We start from the raw sequence: 23,928 nt of genomic DNA, 5'->3' as shown, positions 1-23,928 counted from the left end.
GATCTGTTGTGCCATCGTACGATTCGATGTTTACGGGTTTGAATCCTTCAGGGATTTTATGATCCATTACTTCATCTGTGAAGCATAGTGGGTGTGCGGCGCCTCTGTCTTGGGCTATATCACGACGCAACTCGAAGGAGCTTTGTCTGTTGAGTTCGGCCCGGCCGGATTCATTGCATCCGGAGTGACGATCACCGTCACGTGCCGTGGGGCGCCTACGCGGTCCGTAGATCGATCTTGTTTGCCTTGCCTTGTCCTCCAGTATGTCGCGTAGGTCGGGCGCATTTTCCCGTGCCTTAGTATGCTTGACGCGGCGCCGGGGCATGGCTTGAGTGGAGGGCTAAGAAGCCTCTCTGTCGCGGCCACGAGGTGGCTGGTCGGCCATGTCATGCGCTGGTGATGTAGGTGCTTCCTCCTATAGTCGGGGTAGCATCCTGCGCTTTGGGTAACTCTTGGAGGGGCGTTCGAGTTCACACTCTTCGGCCGCAAGGACTTCAGTCCATCTGACAGCTAGCAAATCCTGATCAGCTCTAAGCTGTTGCTGCTTTTTCTTGAGGCTGCTTGCCGTGGCCATAAGCCTGCGTTTAGAACGCTCTTGTTCGGCGAGATCCTCTGGCACGATGAACTCGTCGTTGTCGAGGCTTGCCTCGCCTTCGGAGGGAGGTGTATAGTTACCGTCCTCAGCCTCTTGGTCCGCCACCCTCTCGTGAGGGATGGCTTCTCTGTCCTCCCGTGCTGAATCTTGCTGGAGGGGGTGTTCTTCGGTGCTATCCAGAGTAGTATTATCTCCCATGCCGGAATCAACGTTTTTGCTTTGGCGGGATTTAGAGCGGCGCTGCTGACGCCGGCGCTTGGGCTGTTTCTTAGAGGTATCGTCCCCCGCTGTTCCATCGCCATCTCCATCCTTTGGAGTGTCCACCATATATATGTCATATGACGAGGTGGCCTTCCAGCGCCCTACAGGTGCTGGTTCTTGTTCGTCTCCTGCATCGTCGTCCATGCCGTCGATGTCTTCGGAGTCGAAGTCAAGCATGTCGGTTAAGTCGTCCGTATCCCAATCTTGCTGACTGTAGTCCGGCCAGGGCTCTCCTGATAAAGAGAGAGACTTTAGAGAATTCAGGATGTCGCCGAAGGGCGAGTGCTGAAAGATGTCCACGGCGGCGAACTCCTTTATCGGTGCCCAATCGGATTCGATCGGCAGGGGCGCGGGGGGCTCGGAGTTCGGAGAGGAATCCGGCTCCTCGGAGTCACGGGCCATGCGGAGTGCGGGGCTGGAGTTCGGCTCGATCGCCTCTGAGATTGCAGCCCCTGAGGCAGCGTCCAACCGCTGATCCTCGATCGGTGTAGTAGGCTTCGAATCAATGGTCGGAACCGATGCGTGTGCGGCCTCCAAGGCGCTGTTTGGCGGCAGAGCTATATCATGCCCATCGAGACAGTGTGGCGCGCTTGGCTGTGGCTCGAATCCGTCGAAGATCAAGTCCCCGCGGATGTCAGCCGTGTAGTTTAGGCTTCCAAACCTGACCTGATGGCCAGGGGCGTAGCTTTCGATCTGCTCAAGGTGGCCAAGCGAATTGGCCCGCAGTGAGATGCCGCCGAAGACGAAGATCTGTCTGGGGAGAAAAGTCTCACCCTGGACTGCATTGCTGTTGATGATCGAAGGAGCCATCGGGCCTGAAAGCGATGACACAGAGGAACTCTCAATGAAAGCACCAATGTCGGTGTCAAAACCGGTGGATCTCGGGTAGGGGGTCCCGAACTGTGCGTCTAGGCCGGATGGTAACAGGAGGCAAGGAACATGATGTTTTACCCAGGTTCAGGCCCTTTTGATGGAGGTAAAACCCTACCTCCTGCTTGATTAATATTGATGATATGGGTAGTACAAGAGTAGATCTACCACGAGATCGAGGAGGCTAAACCCTAGAAGCTAGCCTATGGTATGATTGTTGTCTGATGAAGTTGTCCTACGGACTAAAACCCTCCGGTTTATATAGACACCGGAGAGGGTTAGGGTTACACAAAGTCGGTTACAATGGTAGGAGATCTTGAATATCCGCATCGCCAAGCTTGCCTTCCACGCCAAGGAAAGTCCCGTCCGGACACGGGACGAAGTCTTCAATCTTGTATCTTCATGGTCTTGGAGTCCGGCTGAAGGTATAGTCCGGCTACCCGAACAGCCCCTAATCCAGGACTCCATCAGTGTATCTCATACAACATGCATTCATTCATTCACGAGCGTCGTCTCGGGGTTATACCTTTGAAGCGTGCCAACGGGACGGTTCCCGTTCGGTCCAAAGTAGAGGAAGTAGTTGTTCTCGTTTCGTAGTTGTACACACTCCGTAGGTGTTCGGGGTCACACTGAGGAACTGTTCGTCCGCGTGTTCTTCGAGGGTCGACGGTAGTGGTACTCGGTCGTTTCGAAGAGGTACTTCGGGACATGCACAGGATGGTAGTTGTACACGGTCATCGTGGGAAGTAAAGGTACACACGAAGGTAGTCGAACTTGACGGTTTCATTGCACGGGTCTTCGGCGATAGTAGTGGTATGCGTTTCGTAGCCGTTCGGGTCATCGTTAGAGGAACTTGACGGAGTTGAATCCCATCGAGGTTGTCATGGTACTTGGGGTCTTCGGACTTGCCGGTCTTGACGAAACGAAGGGGTACTTGGCGACGGACGGATGTCGTGGTTCTTGTCGGCCCGAGTCTCGGCGTATTCGGGTTCTCTCAACGTAGTTGTACCGTGTGATGGTCTGGAGCGGCACCAATCTAGTCCAAGCAGCGGGTCTTGGTGATGTCCGATGGGTCTTATTTGTGGCCCTGGAACAGTGGCTCTGTGAAAACAACAGAGCCAGAGGGATGCAAGGCCATGGCAATGGCAGGTCAGAGTGCTTGACCGGAACCACAACCATCATGTGCTCGAGGACAGGGTGCTCGGGGTAGCGGCGAGACTTGCAAGACGCAGGTGGTGGGGTGGATGGAGACGGGCGGTGCAGCAGGGCAGGAAGCAGGAGCAGAGGGGTGACTGAGCGGAGCAGAGGAGCAGCGCTCATGCTCAGCAGCAGAGCGGCGGTTTCACGGGCCTCAGGCGGTGGGCGACAGCTTGATCCGAGCCGCAAAGGGATGGTCTCGGGCGCGAGGACTCGACGGTGCCCGATTCCGGCGGGGTCGAGGAAGGAGCGGGCGGCGACCTCCAGGCGGTCCTAGCAGAGGAGGCAGCACCTTCGGCGGGACAAGGTGGTGGTCATCGACGCGGCCGGACAGTGAGCCAGCATCCAGAGGAGGCTCGGCGGAGGAGCGGCGACCGCTTGAAGGTCGAGGTCGCCGGTGGCTGGATGGAGCTCCGGCAGTAGGACGGGAGCTTCGGTGGTGGCGCTGGCAACAAGGAGCAACTCCGGCGATGGCGCTCGCCAGCGCGGCACCGGAGGCGGCAGGGCATGAGGTGAAGGCCGGCAGCGTTGGTGTTGAAGATCGAGAGGGAGGAGGGGGTTCGAGCGAACGAAGATGGGAAACAAGCAAAGGCTCTCTCTCTCTGGCGGTGCGAGGGAACACGAGAGGGAGAGGTCAGGGTAATGAGAGAGAGGGCTAGCGAGCGAGGGGATCGGGCTAGGGTTATGGAAACTGGTGGGGGTGGTTGGGCCTTGGAGCCGACCCAGTGGGAAGGGCGCCAGCTGGGCCTTGGCCAACTGGTGCGTTGCTGGGCTCCCTCTCCTTTTCAAAATCTTCCCTTTCTTAATTTATTGTTTATATAAATAAACAAACAGCAAAGGGGAAAATCCAGGGGGTTTTGGTTAGGAAAAAGAGATATATAAAAATATATCTGGAACCCTGGATTTATGTAAGGTTTGAATAAATTGCTCTGGCATTTTTAGAAGGTAGAAAAATAATTAGATTTTGAATTATTTTCAAACTTCAATCATTTTTGAACCTGACCAAAACAACTTTGAATGGGATGAAATCTGACAGAGAGGGTGTAGGAAAAAGGCAAGATTTGTAGGGAAAAGATGAACATTAATGGAGGAGGAATAAGGTCGCTTGCAAAGACATGAAAGAAGAAAGAAGTGAGAGGGATGATGCATGGGTATGGCTTGAGAGAGATGACAAGGAAAATATATGAGGTTAAGTCGGATACAAGAAGAGTTGAAGAGTAATGCAATTGTGTGATGGGTGATTCCAAGTTAATGGGATATTTAAAATAGCTCCCTAATATCGGGAGGATATGTTATAAAGAGAATTACCATGTGAATTCCCTCGGTTTAAATGGATCGAAGATCCATACGGTTTATTTAGTTGAGATGCAAAAGAGTTATGACATGATGCAAAGCACATGATGCAACGAACCGAAATGAAACACCCGACAACACTCGGAAACATGGAAGGTGTCAGTGGGAATGACACCTATGGGATCACAAGAATCCCTATTGTGGTTAGCGGGGCACGGGGTCGTGAGAAGAGCGGATCAAACAGATAGCACACGATTCGTTTATCCAGGTTCGGGTCGCGAGGATGCGTAAAACCCTACTCCTGCTTTGGTGGATTGTACATCTGTGTTCTTGAGCTAGCTATGGGGCATGAGGAGCTCCAAAAAGCCGAATCCTTCCTATGGTCGCCTCGGGCCTCCTTTTATAGAAAAAAGGGGTTGTTACAGTGGCACACAGGAGGTGGAAGGGGTACAGTGGTGCGAGGTTATCCCTCGCATCACATGACAAGGCGCCTTTAATGCGTCTTGCTTAGGTGTCCTTGCTTTATCGGGGACGGGGGAGAAACCTGTCTCGTCCGTCGCCGCTCCTTCTTGTGTCGACACGCGCCTTGGCCAACGACGCCTGCGATGCCACGTAGGTAGGCAGGCAGCTGAGGTGGCGCAGTGGTGGGTCTTCACGAAGATCTGCATGCCGCCACACAGGTGCCTGCCCAGCTGGTTGGGTCGGCAGCTGGATGCATGCGGTGGTGGAGGTTTAGTCGGTGTGGGCCTGATGGTGGCCCTGCGGGTGTCCTCGGTAAAGGCGTTGCCGGGGCCCCGGCAAGGGTCTTGCCGAGGCGCCTACTGTCATCCCCGGCAAGGCGCTTGCCGGGGGCCTTGTGGTCTTCCTCGGCAGGGATCATGCCAAGGGTTGTCGTCTCCTTAGTGCGTATCTGATCTTGAATGTCTTCACAAAGATCTGCATGCTGCCACGGGGACGTCTCCCGGATCCTTGCCCTGTGGGGGCAGTGGACTCAAGGGTGGTTTGCTCCGTAGGCGCGGGACGAGTCGCCGCGGGAAGGGTCTTGCTGGGGCTGCTAGAACTGTCTCCCGGCAAGGATCTTGCCGGGGGAGTCCGCTTCGTCCCCTTTGCTCTTCGTGGTCTTGGCCTTGGCGTCGTTCTAGTTCTCTTCAGCTTCGGTCTTACCCTGGCTCACTTCCCTTGCCTTGCTTGGTGTTGTGGTATCCGCGGCTCAGACTACCCGTGCACAGTTATAGGGGTACAAAAAATGTACCCCTCTTTTTGTACACCGACAGAAGGCATCTGAAGCTCCGGTCTCGGGGCGTCACAACACTCCACCACTACGAGAGGATCTCGTCCCGAGATCTAGAATGGCACCGGAGGGAAAAAACCGAAAGAGAAAGAGAAGGTGAGGTGGCTGGCATAGTCATTCGAGTGAGGGGCCGGGGCGTTCTCATCGCAGATGGAACCCAGGGCGGTGTTGGCCTTGTTCCGAAGGTCTTGAAGCATAGGAGCATGCTCGTGCTCTAGCGTTCAGCATTGGAGCACTTCCTCCCTGTTTTGCCGTGCGACGGCCTCGGCGTCATCAACTCGTTTCCGGAGGGAAAGCAGCTCAGCGCGGGCGGAGGCCAAGTCCGCCTGCACCGTTGTAATGCCCTCGATGCGGCTATATCTCCTACGTGTCGAGGCACGACTTAGAGGCATAACCGCATTGAAAGCAATGTCGCAAGTTAGGCAATCTTCAGAACATCCCATGTAATATATAGATAATAAAAGGGGAGATACATAGTTGGCTTACACTCGCCACGTCAATCAAAGTACATAAATAGCAGTACATCAACCAATCACCCATGGCCCGGCTACGGCGCCAAAATAAAAGATAACCCCAACATCCGACACGGTCCCGATCGCCCCAACTAGGCACCACTACTGATCATCAGGGAAAGACACATAGTAACGGCGTGAGTCCTCGTCGAACTCCCACTTGAGCTCAAGCGCGTCATCTGGAACGGAGTCATCAGGTCATGCATCTGGTTTGGAAGTAATCTGTGAGCCACAGGGACTCAGCAATCTCGCACCCTCACGATCGAGACTATTTAAGCTTATAGGTAAGGCAAGGTACAATATGTGGAGCTGCAGCAAGCGACTAGCATATATGGTGGTTAGCCTGTTCGCAAAAGAGAGCGAGAAGAGAAGCCAAAGCGCGAACGAATAACTAGAGAACAACCTGTGACAAGCATTACTCCAACACCATGTTCACCTCCCGGGCTCCGCCGAGAAGAGACCATCACGGTAACTCACACAATTGATTCATTTTAATTAAGGTAAGGTTCAAGTTATGTACAACCGGACATTAACAAATTTCCATCTGCCCATAACCGTGGGCACGGCTTTCAAAAGTTCAAATCCCTGCAGGAGAGTCCCAACTTAGCCCATGACAAGCTCTCACGTCAATGAAGGAATAGACCTTCTCCCGAGAAATTCCGATCAGACTCGGTATCCCGGTTCTACAAGACACTTCGACAAGTTAAAACAAATCCAGCAACACCGCCCGAATGTGCCGACAAATCCCGATAGGAGCTGCACATATCTCGTTCTCAGGGCACACTCAGATAGGTCAAGCTACGAGTAAAACCAACCCTCGAGTTTCCCCGAGGTGGCCCCGCAGGCTACCTGGTTCGGACCAACACTCAGAGGAGCACTGGCCCCGGGGGGATTTAAATAAAGATGACCCTCGGGCTCCGGAAATCCAAGGGAAAAAGAGGCTAGGTGGCAAATGGTAAAACCAAGGTTGGGCATTGCTGGAAAAGCTTTAATCAAGGCGAACTATCAAGGGGTTCCCATTATCACCCAACCACATAAGGAACGCAAAATCCGGGAACATAATACCGATATGACGAAAACTAGGGCAGCAAGAGTGGAACAAAACACTAGGAGAGAGGCCGAGCCTTCCACCCTTTACCAAGTATATAGATGCATTAAGATAACAAAATAATATAATGATATCCCAACAAGTAAATAATGTTCCAATAAGGAACGGCCTCCAATCTTCACCTGCAACTAGCAACGCTATAAGAGGCGCTGAGCAAAGCGGTAGCATAGCCAATCAACAGTTTGCTAGGACATGGTGGGTTAGAGGTTTGGCATGGCAAATAGGGAGGCATGATAATCAAGTGGTAGGCATCGTAGCATAGGCATAGCAAAAGAGCGAGCATCTAGCAAAGCAAAGATAGTAGTGATTTCGAGGGTATGATCATCTTGCCTGCAAAGTTGTCAGAGTTGACTGGATCCTCGAAAGCAAACTCAACGGGCTCCTCGTTAGCGAACTCGTCTCCCCGCTCTACCCAAACAAGACAAAACAACCAAACGGAACACAATCAACCACGTGCAAAGCTCAAACAACATGATGCAAACATGGTATGCTATGCGGGATGCGATATGTGATGCATATGCAAGATTTGACAAGGAATGAATGAACCTGGCCTCAACCTGGAAATCCAAGTGTGCCACTGGAAAGGTGAGATGAAATCAGTTGAAAACGATATGAAGAACGCCGGAATCGGAGTCACGGTTTGGGAATGGCAAGCAATTCAAATATGGCACCGGTCTGCGATATACAGCAAGTAGCCATCTAAATGCAACAAGATGAACATGCTACAACACTCAAACATGGCAACAAAATACAAGGCAGGGATCCATTCATGATGCTTAACAAAATATGAACACTGAGCTACGGCCAATTCATCCATTAACAGGTTCAAACAAGCATGGCAAAAATGCATTTGGTAAACAGATTTCAAACCTAATGAAATTAACACTTGTCTGCAATTTCAGATCAGGTAGCACACTTCGGAGCATGAAAACTATAGGCTACAGGACTTTAACATGGCAAAGTAAAGCATGGTATGGAGCTACTCAAAGAGCTTAACAAAAGTCCCTTAATGACCTTGTGCCAAAAGGGATCACAAAATACATTTGCAAGCTTGTGAACAAGGCAAAAACATAATCAGATCACAGACTTGGTGAAAAACTTGAGCATGCAAATCAGATATCAAGTAGGCATGTTTACGACCTCGATGCACTCACTACAGGGCAAGTCATGACAATATAAGCATACACCCATCAAGAATACACATTATACAAGCTAGAAATGGCAAGAACAATAACATAGCATGAACGCATCAACTACAACATCCTCGGCAAAATCGCTAATAAGTAGACAATCTGCCCAGATTCACGAAATAGCAAAAGTAGAGCTCGATTGACTCAAGCTAGGTTGCTCCATAATTGCAAAAAAAGACATGGATGGATAGAGCACTACAAGATTAACAAAACATCCTTATTGATCATCCTCAAAAGAGGCACGGATCACTAGGAAACAACATGAACATATGGCATATTGAAATAAACAGATCAAGGACTTAGTGCAATTGCTAAGTCCTTGAAATCAGCGTTAACGATTGCACCACTTTGCAAGCTTGTGCTAGTCACCACACACATCACAATAATACATGGGTTGCACCTCTGGAAAGATGGCAAAACACATGACAAAACACATGTAGAGCTCAGGGGCATATCATGCACACAATAATCATGGCAAAAATGACAAATATCTAATTGGAGCAGCAGATCTGACAATTATCCCAAATAGCACTCTTCCAACAGCATTTCGGGCATCAAGATGAACTCAAATTAAAATGATGCAATGAGATGAAATGATGTACTCTCTGAGGCGAACATTTTGATATGCTATATGCCCAAAACGAAGATACGGATGCGGAGTTATAGCATGATGAAAAACGCAAAAAGTTAGGGTTTCGGGGCAAAAGTCAACCAAGGCAATTTTGGTTCTGAGATCTGCATGCTTCCCGAGGTTCGTCCTCGAGCTCTCCGAAGAGGAAGTTGGCCGCTGGAGTGGCCGGAGTCGGACTTGGAGGGCTCGCAGGCCGAGGGAGGAGGACGTCGGCGGGGCGGCGCGGCGGAGAGGCCCGGGCGGCGAGGCGGAGAGGCCGGGCGGCGAGGCGCGGCCGGGGACAGAGCGGGACGGCGGCTCTGCTTGGCGGCGGAGCGGGCCGGGAGGCGGCACATCGGCTGGACCCGACGAAGACGGCGGCGGCTGGAAGCGAGAGGCGCGGGGCGGAGCAGATCGGGGTGCGGGCCGGGAGGGCCTGCGGCGGGCTTCGGCGAGCCGATGGGGCGGTGAAGTGGGCGCAGCGGCTCGCCCAGTCAGGGAGTGACATGTGGCGCGGTAAGGGCGGTGGACATGTCCGGCCAGACGGAAAAATGTCCGCCGGCGCGCGAGGTGGGTGGATCTAGGGTTTCAGGGGGAAGGAGAAGGAGAAATTGGGAGGTGTCTTTATATAGACATAGAGGGAGCTAGGAGAGTCCAAATGAGGTGCGGTTTTCGGCCACGCGGTCGTGATCGAATGCTCTATATGATGGAGAGGGTTTTGGGCTAAATTGGAGGGGTGTTGGGCTGGAACACACACGAGGCCTTCTCGGTCCCTCGGTTAACCGTTGGAGTATCAAACGAAGTCCAAATGGTACGAAACTTGACAGACGGTCTACCGGTAGTAAACCAAGGCCGCTTGGCAAGTCTCGGTCCAATCCGGAAATGTTTAACCCCCACACACGAAAGAAAGGTAGAAATGACCACCGGAGGAGAACGGAGCGCCGGAATGCAAAACGAACAACGGGGAAAAAGCTCGGATGCATGAGACGAACACGTATGCAAATGCAATGCACATGATGACATGATATGAGATGCATGACAACAACAACAACAACACACAGAGACAAAAACCCGAACCCGAGAAAATAAAATAACTTAAGGCCGGAAACGGCAAGAGTTGGATTACATATTGGGTAAATCATATCCGGGGTGTTACAACACTCCACCACTACGAAAGGATCTCGTCCCGAGATCTAGGACTGAAAGAATGCCGGGTACTTAGAACAGAGGTGATCCTCGCGTTCCCCGGTGGCTTCACGGTCGGAATGGTGTGACCACTTTGATTTTGAGGAATTTGATAGACTTGTTGCGAGTCTTGCGTTCAGTCTCTTCAAGAATAGCAACGGGGTGCTCACGATAAGAGAGATCTTCTTGGAGCTCAATGTCCTCGAAGTTGATGGTGCGGTCAGGAGTCTTGAAGCACTTTCGGAGCTGAGAGACATGGAACACGTCATGCACATTTGCAAAGTTTGAAGGAAGCTCGAGTTGATAGGTGAGATCACCTCTCTTGCTGACGATCTTGAAAGGTCCCACGTATCTAGGGGCAAGCTTCCCTTTGATACCGAAGCGATGAGTACCTTTCATAGGAGAGACGCGGAGGTAAACATGATCTCCGATCTCGAAAGTCAAATCACGGTGCTTACTATCATAGTAGCTCTTCTGGCGGGATTGGGCTACTTTGAGGTTATCTCGAATGACTTTGCACATTTCCTCTGCCTCTGTGATTAAGTCATTTCCCAGAAGTTGACGTTCACCGGTTTCAGACCAGTTGAGAGGGGTACCGCACTTCCTGCCATACAAAATGTCAAAGGGGGCCTTGCCTGAACTTGCCTGAAAACTGTTGTTGTAGGAGAATTCAGCATATGGAAGACAATCCTCCCACTTCATGCCGAAGGAGATCACACAAGCCCTGAGCATATCTTCAAGAATCTGGTTGACACGCTCGACTTGACCGCTAGTTTGAGGATGGAAAGCTGTGCTGAAGCGGATGTTGGTGCCCATGGCCTTCTGAAAAGAATCCCAAAACCTGGAGGTAAAGATGCTGCCACGGTCTGAAGAGATCACTTGTGGAATACCATGCAGAGAGACAATTCGAGAGGTATAGAGCTCCGCCAATTGAGCTGCCGTGATTGACTCTTTGATAGGCAGAAAGTGAGCCACTTTAGTGAGTTTGTCGATGACAACGAATATAGCATCATTGCCATGCTTGGACTTTGGAAATCCAGTCACGAAGTACATCTCAATGTGGTCAAACTTCCATTCTGGAATGGCAAGAGGTTGGAGGAGACCAGCTGGCCTTTGGTGTTCTGCCTTCACTCTTCTGCAGACATAGCATTCATTCACGAACTGAGCAATCCCGCGCTTCATTTGAGTCCACCAATAAGCCTGCTTGAGGTCCTTATACATCTTCGTGCTCCCAGGGTGGATGGAGAGGAGATAATTGTGAGCCTCATTCATGATCACTTTACGAAGGTCCCCTTTGGGCACAACAATACGATCCTCGAAGAAGAGAGTATCCTTGTCATCAAGGCGGTAGCACTTGTACTTGGGTTGACTCTTGGCAATCCCAATCTTCATCTTCTTCACCATCAAGAAGCTGAGCTTGGCGAATCTGGTCTTCCAAGGTAGGAGAGACTTGAAGGTTGGCGAGGAAACCTTGAGGAACAACTTGCAGATTAAGTTTGCGGAAAGCTTCACAAAGCTCGGGTTGATAAGGCTTGAGAATCAGGCTGTTGCAATAAGCCTTCCTGCTCAATGCGTCAGCAATCACATTGGCCTTGCCTAGAGTATACTTGATAGTCGGATTATACTCTTGAATCATTTCGACCTATCGAGTGTGCCTGAGGTTGAGATTAGGCTGAGTGAAGATGTACTTGAGACTCTTGTGGTCAGTGAAGATGTCCACTTTTGTTCCAAATAAGAGATGTCTCCAAGTCAAAAGAGCATGCACAACTGCCGCCAACTCAAGGTCATGGGTGGGGTAGTTCTTCTCGTTGGGCTTCAACTGGCGAGAGGTATAAGCCACAACTTTCTTATCTTGCATCAACACTGCGCCAAGACCTTGGAGAGAGGCATCACAAAAGACCTCGTACGGTTTGGATTCATCAGGAGGAGTCAGAACTGGAGCAGTGACCAATTTCTCTTTCAAAGTGTTGAAAGCAATGTCACACTCCGGAGACCAAACGTACTTGACATGCTTCTGGAGAAGATTTGAGAGAGGCTTCGCGATCTTAGAAAAGTTTTCAATGAATCTTCGAAAGTAGCTTGCGAGACCGAGGAAGCTACAGAGCTGCTTCACGTTCTGAGGTGGTTCCCAATTCACAATTGCAGACACCTTCTCAGGATTCATAGCAATGCCCTTGGCAGAGATGATATGACCAAGATAAAGAACCTCATCGAGCCAAAATTCGCACTTGGAGAATTTGGCGTAGAACTGGTGTTCCCTCAGCTTATCGAGTACCAACCGCAAGTGCTTGGCATGATCTTCCTTGTTCTTCGAAAAGGCCAGAATGTCGTTGACATAGACCAAAAGAAAGTCATTGGTGTAGGCGTTGAAGATGAAGTTCATCATGCGAGAGAAAGTCGGAGGAGCGTTGACGAGGCCAAAAGACATGACAGTGTATTGATATGAACCAAAGCTTGTCCTGAAAGCCGTCTTGGGAATATCTTGCTCACGGATTCGAATCTGATGATAACCCATACGGAGATCAAGCTTGGAGAATACTTGGGCACCTTTGAGTTGTTTGAACAGATCATTGATGTTGGGAAGTGGGTATTTGTTCTTGATGGTCTTCTTGTTCAATGGACGGTAATCAACACAAGGTCGGTCCGTTCCATCCTTCTTCTTCACAAAAAGAACACCACAACCCCACGGAGAGGAACTAGGTCGGATGAGACCAATTCTCTCTTGAACATCAAGTTGTTTCTTCAGCTCCTTCAACTGTTAAGGTCCGAGCTTGTAAGGACGCTTGCACACTGGTTCCGTGCCAGGCTCAAGATCGATGACGAATTCAACTGGCCGGTGCGGCGGCATTCCTGGAAGCTCTTCTGGAAAGACGTCTTGATATTCGCAAACGACTGGAATTTGCGAGATAGCATCCAGTTCACCCTTCTCATTGAGAGAGAACAGACGGATGGTATCATCACGAGCGGCAAAGACAATTACATCCTCAAACGAATGAGTCAATTGAATCAGCCTGGCCGCACAATCAAGCTGAGCCTTGTGCTTAGAAAGCCAATCCATTCCGAGAATAAGATCAATGTCCGAGTCACCAAGAACCATTGGGGAAGAAAGGAACCTGTAGTCACCCAAGGTGATAGTAACATCTGGCACCTCCAGACTTGCACTCAAACGTTTGCCAGGAGAAACGATATCCATTTGTTTACCCAAATGAGAAGAAACGAATTCATGCTTGGTAAAAAATGGCTTTGACATGAAACAATGCGATGCACTAGTGTCAAAAAGAACTCTTGCAGGAATATCATTAACAGGAAGGTTACCCATGATGACATCTGAGAGTCCTCTGCCTGAGCTGCATTCATCAAGTTGACCTTGGCATGCTTGGGGTTATTCTTGACCATAGCTGTACTTGCCGATCTCACAGGAGGAGGAGGAGGAGGGAGACGCCTCTGATTGAATCATTTGTTGGTATAGTGACCCTTCTGTTGGCACTTGTTGCACGTGACCTCTGAAAGTGGACGGTGATACGGAGCACTAGATCTTGGAGCTTGAGACGAAGTCTTGTTCTGAAAGCCAGGATTGGGTGGGTGGGAAGATCCACTGCCACCTTTCTCTTCTGATACGGCTGACGGAACGGGGGAGGAGGAAGCCAATACTTATGCTGCTTGGCCACTTGAGTAGAGGAAGTAGGAGTAGCATCTCTGACTCACTTCTTGGAAGCATGACACCTCAGTTGAGCAGCCTCTTGCTTCAATGCCATGTTGTAGAACTCATCGTACCTCAAGGTCTCAAAGAGAACAAGAGCTAGCTGGATTTCTTCTCTAAGACCACCCCTGAACTGGTATATCATGCTCTTCTTGTGAGGGACGTCCTGCTTAGCAAAGCAGGCGAGCTTCTGAAACAACTTGTTGTAGTCATAGACAGACAAAGAGCCTTGCTTCAGGTTGCGGAATTCCTCACGCTTGCTTTCAACCACGCTCTGAGGAATATGATGAGCTTTGAAGTCTTGACGGAATTCATCCCATGTAATCACACGGCCTCCTCTGGAATCCTTGTACTGCTGGAACCATTCAGCAGCTTGGTCTTTGAGTTGGAAGGAAGCGAACTTGACGAAGTCCTCAGGCCTGACATTACTGCACTCGAAATGCTTGCACAGATCCACGAGCCAATCGTCAGCATCAGTTGCCTCAACACAATTGCTGAAAGTCTTTGGCCCATTAGCAAGGAACTGGTTGAGTGTAGCAAAGTGATTCTGGTTGTTGCCTTGGTTGCCTTGGTTCGCTTGATTGCGCTCTTGAAGAATTTGCATGATCAACTATGTGTTTGCATTGGTTGCGGCCATCACAGCTTGCCATGCCTCCGGAGGAGGAGGAGGTGGTGGCGGATCTTGATTCTAATTCTGATTGCTGCTCTTAGCAGGAGCCATCCTGAAGAGGGTGATAACCGTTAGCATATTGACAGATAAAATGAAGCTGAATCCAACGGGTTGAAATTGCAACATATAGTCTTCACATCTGAACATAAGAACGAATGCATTCCACTTGAAATGGTCACATATCCATAAATTGAGAAGCCACTTAGAATTTAGGTAGAGGAATAAATCAACAAGGTACGGATCAAGAACGAATACTCGGTAAGAAATCCCAATCTCAAACCAAATATCCGTGGAAGAAGAACTAGAGCTACAAGAATTCCCACCTATGAAACTCCTGAACCTTTCCAGTTATGCAATCAGGTGTTGGGGATACAGGGGAAGCATAATATCTCACCCAAATCTAGCAATTCCTACATCCAGCTGTATCCATCCTTCAACACATAACCGAGAAAACTTTGGAAACCATCTACCTCAACCTTCGAAAAGCATCCGTTATACAAGTTATGGCAATACTCTCGAACTCCCGCCCGAGTACTGGGTGGCGTCGAGGTTATCTCACCAACGAACTGCATAAAAGAGATTTTCGATGTCGACGTACTAAACTCAGGTATTCCAGAACTGCAACGATAAAATTGTGACGACAACACCTCGGAGCTCAACTCCCCGGGACACTTCCACAACCCCTAAAGACAGGAGGCACCAAAGAACAATGTTCTCGTCACAAAACCATCGGAACGATTCCAAGATACCCGCGTGATCCTAAAAAAATTTAGTGAAATTTGAGAAGATAAGAGTCAAAACTCTACGTCAGGATGCCTTACCAGAGCGATGAGGAGACTGGGGAGTAAAAAGAATTCCTAAACTCTCCGATATATAATTCCTAAATGACTCAAAACATTTTTCTAGACTCAACACCGGCTGCTAAAAATGATCAAGCAATGGGGGCTCCTAAGGTCGGGGAAGGCTCTGATTACCAACTTGTAACTCCCTCGATGCAGCTATATCTCCTACGTGTCGAGGCACGACTTAGAGGCATAACCGCATTGAAAGCAATGTCACAAGTTAGGCAAACTTCACAACATCCCATGTAATATATAGATAATAAAAGGGGAGATACATAGTTGGCTTACACTCGCCACATCAATCAAAGTACATAAATAGCATTACATCAACCAATCACTCATGGCCCGGCAACGGCGCCAAAATAAAAGATAAACCCAACATGCGACACGGTCCCGATCGCCCCAACTGGGAACCACTACCGATCATCAGGGAAAGACACATAGTAACGGCATGAGTCCTCGTCGAACTCCCACTTGAGCTCAAGCGCATCATCTGGAACGGAGTCATCAGGTCCTGCATCTGGTTTGGAAGTAATCTGTGAGCCACAGGGACTCAGCAATCTCGCACCCTCGCGATCAACACTATTTAAACTTATAGGTAAGGCAAGGTACAATATGTGGAGCTGCAGCAAGCGACTAGCATATATGGTGGTTAACCTATTCGCAAAAGAGAGCGAGAAGAGAAGGCAAAGCGCGAATGAATAACTAGAGAACAACTTGCGACAAGCATTACTCCAACACCGTGTTCACCTCCCGGGATCCGCCGAGAAGAGACCATCATGGTAACTCACACAGTTGATTCATTTTAATTTAGGTAAGGTTCAAGTTATCTACAACCGGACATTAACAAATTCCCATCTGCCCATAACCGCGGGCACGGCTTTCGAAAGTTCAAATCCCTGCAGGGGAGTCCCAACTTAGCCCATGACAAGCTCTCATGGTCAACGAAGGAATAGACCTTCTCCCAAGACATTCCGATCAGACTCGGTATCCCGGTTCTACAAGACACTTCGACAAGTTAAAACAAATCCAGCAACACCGCCCGAATGTGCCGACAAATCCCGATAGGAGCTGCACATATCTCGTTCTCAGGGCACACTCAGATAGGTCAAGCTACGAGTAAAACCAACCCTTGAGTTCCCCCGAGGTGGCCACGCAGGCTGCCTGGTTCGGACCAACACTCAGAGGAGCACTGGCCCGGGGGGGGGGGGGGGCTTTAAATAAAGATGACCCTCGGGCTCCGGAAACCCAAGGGAAAAAGAGGCTAGGTGGAAAATGGTAAAACCAAGGTTGGGCATTGCTGGAAAATCTTTAATCAAGGCGAACTATCAAGGGGTTCCCATTATCACCCAACCGCGTAAGGAACGCAAAATCTGGGAACATAACACCGATATGACGGAAACTAGGGCAGCAGGAGTGGAACAAAACACTAGGAGAGAGGCCGAGCCTTCCACCCTTTACCAAGTATATAGATGCATTAAGATAACAAAATAATATAATGATATCCCAACAAGTAAATAATGTTCCAATAAGGAACGGCCTCCAATCTTCACCTGCAACTAGCAATGCTATAAGAGGGGCTGAGCAAAGCGGTAAGATAGGCAATCAACGGTTTGCTAGGACATGGTGGGTTAGAGGTTTGGCATGGCAAATAGGGAGGCATGATAAGCAAGTGGTAGGCATCGTAGCATAGGCATAGCAAAAGAGCGAGCATCTAGCAAAGCAAAGATAGTAGTGATTTCGAGGGTATGATCATCTTGCCTGCAAAGTTGTCAGAGTTGACTGGATCCTCGAAAGCAAACTCAACGGGCTCCTCGTTAGCGAACTCATCTCCTGGATCTACCCAAACAAGACAAAACAAGCAAACGGAACACAATCAACCACGTGCAAAGCTCAAACAACATGATGCAAACATGGTATGCTATGCGGGATGCGATATGTGATGCATATGCAAGATTTGACAAGGAATGAAAGAACCTGGTCTCAACATGGAAATCCAAGAGTGCCACTGGAAAGGTGAGATGAAATCGCTTGAAATCGATATAAAGAACGCCGGAATCGGATGCACGGTTTGGAAATGGCAAGCAACTGAAATATGGCACCGGTCTGCGATAAACAGCAAGTAGCCATCTAAATGCAACAAGACAAACATGCTACAGCACTCAAACATGGCAACAAAATACATGGCAGGGATCCATCGATGAAGCTTAACAAAAGATGAACACTGAGCTACGGCCAATTCATCAATTAACAGGTTCAAAAAGCATGGCAAAAGTGCAATTGGTAAACAGATCTCAGACTTGGTGAAATTAGCACTTGTCTGGAATTTCAGATCAGGTAGCACACTTTGGAGCATGAAAAATAGACGCTAAAGGAACTTAACATGGAAAAGTAAAGCATGGCATGGAGCTACTCAAAGAGCTTAACAAAAGTCCCTTAGTGACCTTGAGCCAAAAGAGATCAAAAAATACATTTGCAAGCATGTGAACATGGCAAAAACATAATCAGATCACGGACTTAGTGAAAAACTGGAGCATGCAAATCAGATATCAAGTAGGCATATTTACGAGCTCGATGCACTCACTACAGATCAAGTCATGACAATCTAAGCATACACCCATCAAGAATACACATTATAAAAGCTAGACATGGAAAAAACAAAAACATAGCATGCACGGATCAACTACAACATCCTCGGCAAAATCGCTAATAAGAAGACAATCTGCCCAGATTCACGAAATAGCAAAAGTAGAGCTTGATTGACTCAAGCTAGGGTGCTCCATAATTGCAAACAAAGACATGGATGGATAGAGCACTACAAGATTAACAAAACATCCTTACTTATCATCCTCAAAAGAGGCACGGATCACTAGGAAACAACATGAACATATGGCATATTGAAATAAACAGATCAAGGACTTAGTGGAATTGCTAAGTCCCTGAAATCAGCGTTAACGATTGCACCACTTTGCAAGCTTGTGCTCGTCACCACACACATCACAAAAATACATGGGTTGCACCTCTGGAAAGATGGAAAAACACATAACAAAACACATGTAGAGCTCAGGGGTATATCATGCACACAATAATCATGGCAAAAATGACAAATATCTAATTGGAGCAGCAGATCTGACAATTATCGCAAATAGCACTCTTCCAACAGCATTTCGGGCATCAAGATGAACTCAAATGAAAATGATTCAATGAGATGAAATGATGTACTCTCTAAGACGAACATTTTGATATGCTATATGCCCAAAACGGAGTTACGGATGCGGAGTTATAGCATGATGAAAAACGCAAAAAGTTAGGGTTTCGGGGCAAAAGTCAACCGAGGCAATTTTGGATCTAAGATCTGCACGCTTCCCGAGGTTCATCCTCGAGCTCGCCGGAAAGGAAGTTGGCCGCCAGAGTGGCCGGAGTCGGACTTGGAGGGCTCGCAGGCAGAGGCAGGAGGACTTCGGCGGGGTGGCGCGGCGGAGAGGCCGGGGCGGCGAGTCGGAGAGGCCGGGCGGCGAGGCGCGGCCGGGGACGGAGCGGGACGGCGGCTTGGCTTGGCGGCGGAGCAGGCCGGGAGGCGGCGCGGCGGCTGTACCTGACGAAGACGGCTGGAGGCGCGAGGCGCGGGGCGGAGTAGATCGGGGCGTGGGCCGGGAGAGCCTGCGGCGGGCTTCGGCGGGCCGGTGGGGCGGCGAAGTGGGCGCGGCGGCTCGCCCAGTTAGGGAGCGACACGTGGCGCGGTAAGGGCGGCGGATATGTCCGGCTGGACAAAAAAATGTCCGCCTGCGCGCGAGGTGGGTGGATCTAGGGTTTCGGGGGGAAGGAGAAGGAGAAATTTGGAGGGGTCTTTATATAGACATAGAGGGAGCTAGGAGAGTCCAAATGAAGTGCGGTTTTCGGCCACGCGATCGTGATCGAACGCTCTAGGTGATGGAGAGGGTTTTGGTGGGTTTTGGGCTAAATTGGAGGGGTGTTGGGCTGCAACAGACACGAGGCCTTCTCGGTCCCTCGATTAACCGTTGGAGTATCAAACGAAGTCCAAATGGTACGAAACTTGACAGGCGGTCTACCGGTAGTAAACCAAGGCCGCTTGGCAAGTCTCGGTCCAATCCAGAAATGTTTAACCCCCACACACAAAAGAAAGGTAGAAATGACCATCGGAGGAGAACGGAGCGCCGGAATGCAAAATGGACAACGGGGAAAAAGCTCGGATGCATGAGACGAACACGTATGCAAATGCAATGCACATGATGACATGATATGAGATACATGACAACAACAAAAACAACAACAACAACAACAACACACAGTGACAAAAACCCGAACCCGAGAAAATAAAATAACTTAAGGCCGGAAACGGCAAGAGTTGGATTACATATTGGGTAAATCATGTCCGGGGTGTTACAGCCGTAACCAGGGCGGCGGTTGTGGCCTCCGCACGCCTATCGGCCTCGTCCAACCTGGGCCTGAGGGTGGCAGCCCTGCCCGCACCCTCCAGACCGGCGAGCTTCAGCTTCAAGTCATACCTGCCCTCCAGATCCGCGCGAACCTCGGCCACCCGGTGATTGATCTCCTCCTCGACTCCAGCTTCGCGGGCCCCGACGGCATCTTCTACTTGAGCAACTTGACGCTCCCTCGTCTCCAGTCGCTCGAGCTCGAGGCTGTGCTCCACGGCTTCCAGGGCCAGCGTCTCCTCGCGCTACTGGACCTCCTCTTCCTTCGCGGGCGTCCCCCTCTGCGATGCAAGAGCGGCCTCGCGCGCCTCCACCTGCTGCTCAAGGGACGCACTCCAGGCCTGAAGCCCCCATGCACGCTCCTCTGCAGCCTCGCGGCGGTGATCGGCCTCGCGAGCTTCTTCCAAATCTCGCGAGAGGGTCTCATTGGCAATCTTGAGGGATGCCTCGGCCTTCGCGTTCTCGAGGTCGCGCTGATAGCGACCAAGGTTAATGGCCACCCGCAGCTTGTGCCGCTCCTCCACCAACCAAAGACCTTCATCCTCAAGACGCGAGTCTACCCCAGCAAGCTCTTCACCGAGGTGGCTCATCGCGCCCATCGCCTCTTGGAAGAGCTCGTGACGGACTACGCTGCGCCTGCGCTCGAGCTCGAACGCTCAACCCGCCTCGTCCTCCACCTTGGGGGTTGCGGGTGGAGCATCAAGTGGCGCACCACGTCCCGGTTGGGGGCTGGGGGCTGGCGCCGTGCCTGATGTCAGCCCCTCCTCACGAGGAGCCCAAGCCGATCGAGGCTAGCTGCCTGAAGAGGAACCAAAGACCGAGGTTAGCCAGCGACTATTCATGAGCAGAGGAGGAGTCTTGGGAACGCCTGCCAAGCTCCACGCCAGACCGTCGGCGAGGGGCGGCAAACCGCGGACTCAGCTCCAGGGGCGGCTAGCAGGCCAGGAACGCTCAAAGCCGACGCGGGAGTTGATGAATGAGGAGGCCGCCTCTCGGAAGATGCAACAGCTTTAGCAGAAGGAGCCCTGGAGGACAGGCGTCAGGATAAGAAGACCACATGCAAAAAGCCACGGCAAGAAGATACTTTCGCGTCAATAGCGATGTACTTCCATCGCTTCAACGGCCCGAAGATGTTGCTACCGCTGGGGGATCCCTTCCTCTTGCGGAGCTCCTCGAAGTCCACACAAAGGCGACCGAAGTGCTGGACGTGATGGCCGGTGCACGGAGGAGCCGAAGAAGAACCAAGAGGGATGGCCTCAGGGGAGACCGGCTGTGGCGAGCAACCCAGCTCCTTCTCCCTGCGACCTCCCGAGGCTCCTGGAGCCTCAACCTTGGGAGCCGCATGCCGCATCTCCTCGGAAACCGACATCTCAGGAGAGGGGCCGCAGGCCCCCGAGGACGATGCCCCCGAATCACCACCCGACATGTGCTCCTCAGCACCTGAGCCACCGGCCCCCGACATAGCTCGCTTCCCCGCACCGTCACCTGGGGCGAGCCCGGCACCGGCGGCGAAGAAGGGGACCACGATGACGAGGTTCTCACGGGGCCCCACCAAGCCGTTTGGGCGCGGCCCCCACTCATCAAAGGAAGGCATGTTCGCGACAAATCTGACTTTGTTCTCGGAGCGGTACAACATGCAGTTGTTCCTGGGCATCTCATTCGGCAGAGGGACACCTGATAGGACCATGAGCACTGTTTGTCGCGCAGCAAGAGGAAGCCCCTCCTCCTGAAACCTCATGTTGTCATGTTTGCCGAGCAAGTCCCACATCGAGCGAGAGTGGTGCTGAAGTGGAGCAACTCGACGCCTGGCGAACTCCCTCACCACCATGGGTGCAGTCACGCCAAGGTCCTTCAACAACCTCAGCCTGGCCCAGACGAGGGCAAGGAAGGGGCTCATGAGCTTCTGAAGACCCCAGCCGGAGTTTGGATTAGCAAGCCCCACTGTTGCTTAGAGAAGAGGGTTGAGCACGCCGGCATCAACAACCACCCATCGCGTACGGAACTCGCTCGTGGATGAAGGGAGCTCAAAGTCGATTCCCGCGCCTGCCGTCGCAGCCACGGCCTAGAAGCCCACACACCCTAAGCTCTGCTGGGGACCGGTGAGATGCAACGAGAAGAAGTGGCGGAGGAGTGCCACGGAGGGGGCGATTCCCACCATGGGATCGCACACGAAGGCAAAGAGGGCGAGAAGGGTCATAGACTGAGGATCAAGGTGGAGCATGTGGATCTGATAGTGACCACGTTGAAGAAGGCGGAGAAGGGAGGAATCAGGCCGGCCTAGAGGGCATCAATGAAGATCGGAACCTTGGTGACTGCCCGAGCCATGCTGGTGCGAGACGCGGGCCAAGCCGGCGTCTCTCCCCACTCGTTGAAACTGGAGGCAAGCATGGGGCGCACCTGATCCATGGCCTTGTCGTTGAGCACCCGAGGCCGGCCGAGAGCCGGCTCGAAGGTTGGAGGCGCAGTTGGTGAGGACAGAGGTTTCTTCCCCTTGTCGGCTTGTTTCGGCGCCATGGCGGTGAAGCGGGCGGAGCATAGGTCGGATTGGGAAGGCGGAGCAGGGAGTCGAGGAAGCATGGAGATTGGAAGAGCCAGGCGTGGCGAAGGAAGAATAACTGTGTAAGAGGCGGGGCCACATAGCCCGGCGGATTCAAGGGTAGCGCGGGGAAGCAGAGACGCCCACGTCCAGTCAACCACCACGCGTCAATCAAGGCCGCAGGCTTTGGGGGCCCGCGGTGCTCCGTGCTTGGCCCTCGGCTTCGCCACGAAGCCAAGCCCAAGCGCACCTTGGGCCCGGGGGCTACTATCGGCGTCCTGGGAAGGGGGTTCCCCAGACTTGCCTGCCTACGGCCCGCTGCATGGCTAAGCCAGGAGGCCGTACGACCCATCTTCATCAACAAGGTATCCAAGACCCTCGTGAGGGGCCAAGCCTCATGAGGAGGACGACACGAGACCTCCGCTGGAGCGGCCTAGTCAGGCAGGCTCACGAGGAGTAGAGATATCAAGGCGAGGCGAACCTCATGAGGCGATCGTGATGTGAGCCATGATGATCGACACCAGGCGGGCGCCACGCGGTCGCCAGCACGCGCAACGTCCTTGTTTCCTCTTTGGTGCTAAGGAAACTAGCGCAGGCGAGGAGTACCGAGGCATCAGGCAAAGGTTGCCATTTTGGTGCAACAAGGCCAAGACCGGAAGGACGGCAAGACGGAGGTCATCGTGGAGCCCAAGATGGCGTCGCCACCAGAGCCTTTCGCGGGTGCAGACGACCTTTTGTCAGGATAGCTTGTATTAGTTGTCCCCCTTCAAAGTAGCCCGCCATTATTGGCTCCCTTCCCGCTCAATATTTGGGAAGAGAACTAGGGCCTCTATAAGTAGGGCTAGACACCACCATAGAAGAGGGGGCCGAGGAGACGGCATCTTAGATCACTCTCTCACCCACACAAGTTAGCCACGCACAAGAACACCTCGACCTCAGGAGGCTGTTCTTCCCCTTGTATTGTTCAACATCAGCCCAAGAGGCAATCCACCACCGCCACACTGGAGTAGGGTGTTACACCACAACGGTGGTCCGAACCAGTATAAATCCTGTGTCTTTCTGTGTTGTGAGTTCGTCCAGTTCGTCCGCGAGATCTTAGCGAGCTAGGGTGTAGATCGGTACGAGGGAAAGACTTCGCATGCACCAGAGTGTTCGAACCTTAAGGGTTTGCCGGAACCCCACATCCGATAACCGTTGGGTCCAGATCATCCCCAAACATAACTAAAGTATCTTCGATTTCTTATTTGGGCTTTCTAACCTATTTTTTCTAGGACCGTCCGATTTCGATCGGATGATCCAAACCCACTCTCATTATCCTATATGAACCAACACCATACCTAGTCTTGTCTAACCCTAAAACCTAGGAAATTTGTTCCTACCCTCCGCCGTTCCTCTTCCACCTCGAGATCCCCTCCCTGATGAAAAATTTTCCCTCGATTTTCCAACCAGGCCAGCCACTCATCGCGACCCAATTCCATCGATCCATCCCCTCCAACTAGGGACACCCGAAAGAGAGAGCCAAGGGGTTGATCCCTGCTCATCCCGAGCGCTGCCCGTGCTCTGCCTCGACCCAAGCCGCCCGAGCACATCGCCTCACCGACCTCGTTGTCGCGC

This window comes from Triticum urartu, chromosome 4A (genome assembly GCF_056163025.1).
Source record: "Triticum urartu cultivar PI428250 chromosome 4A, HENAU_Tu73, whole genome shotgun sequence".
Classification (NCBI taxonomy): domain Eukaryota; kingdom Viridiplantae; phylum Streptophyta; class Magnoliopsida; order Poales; family Poaceae; genus Triticum; species Triticum urartu.
This window is presented reverse-complemented; position numbering follows the sequence as displayed.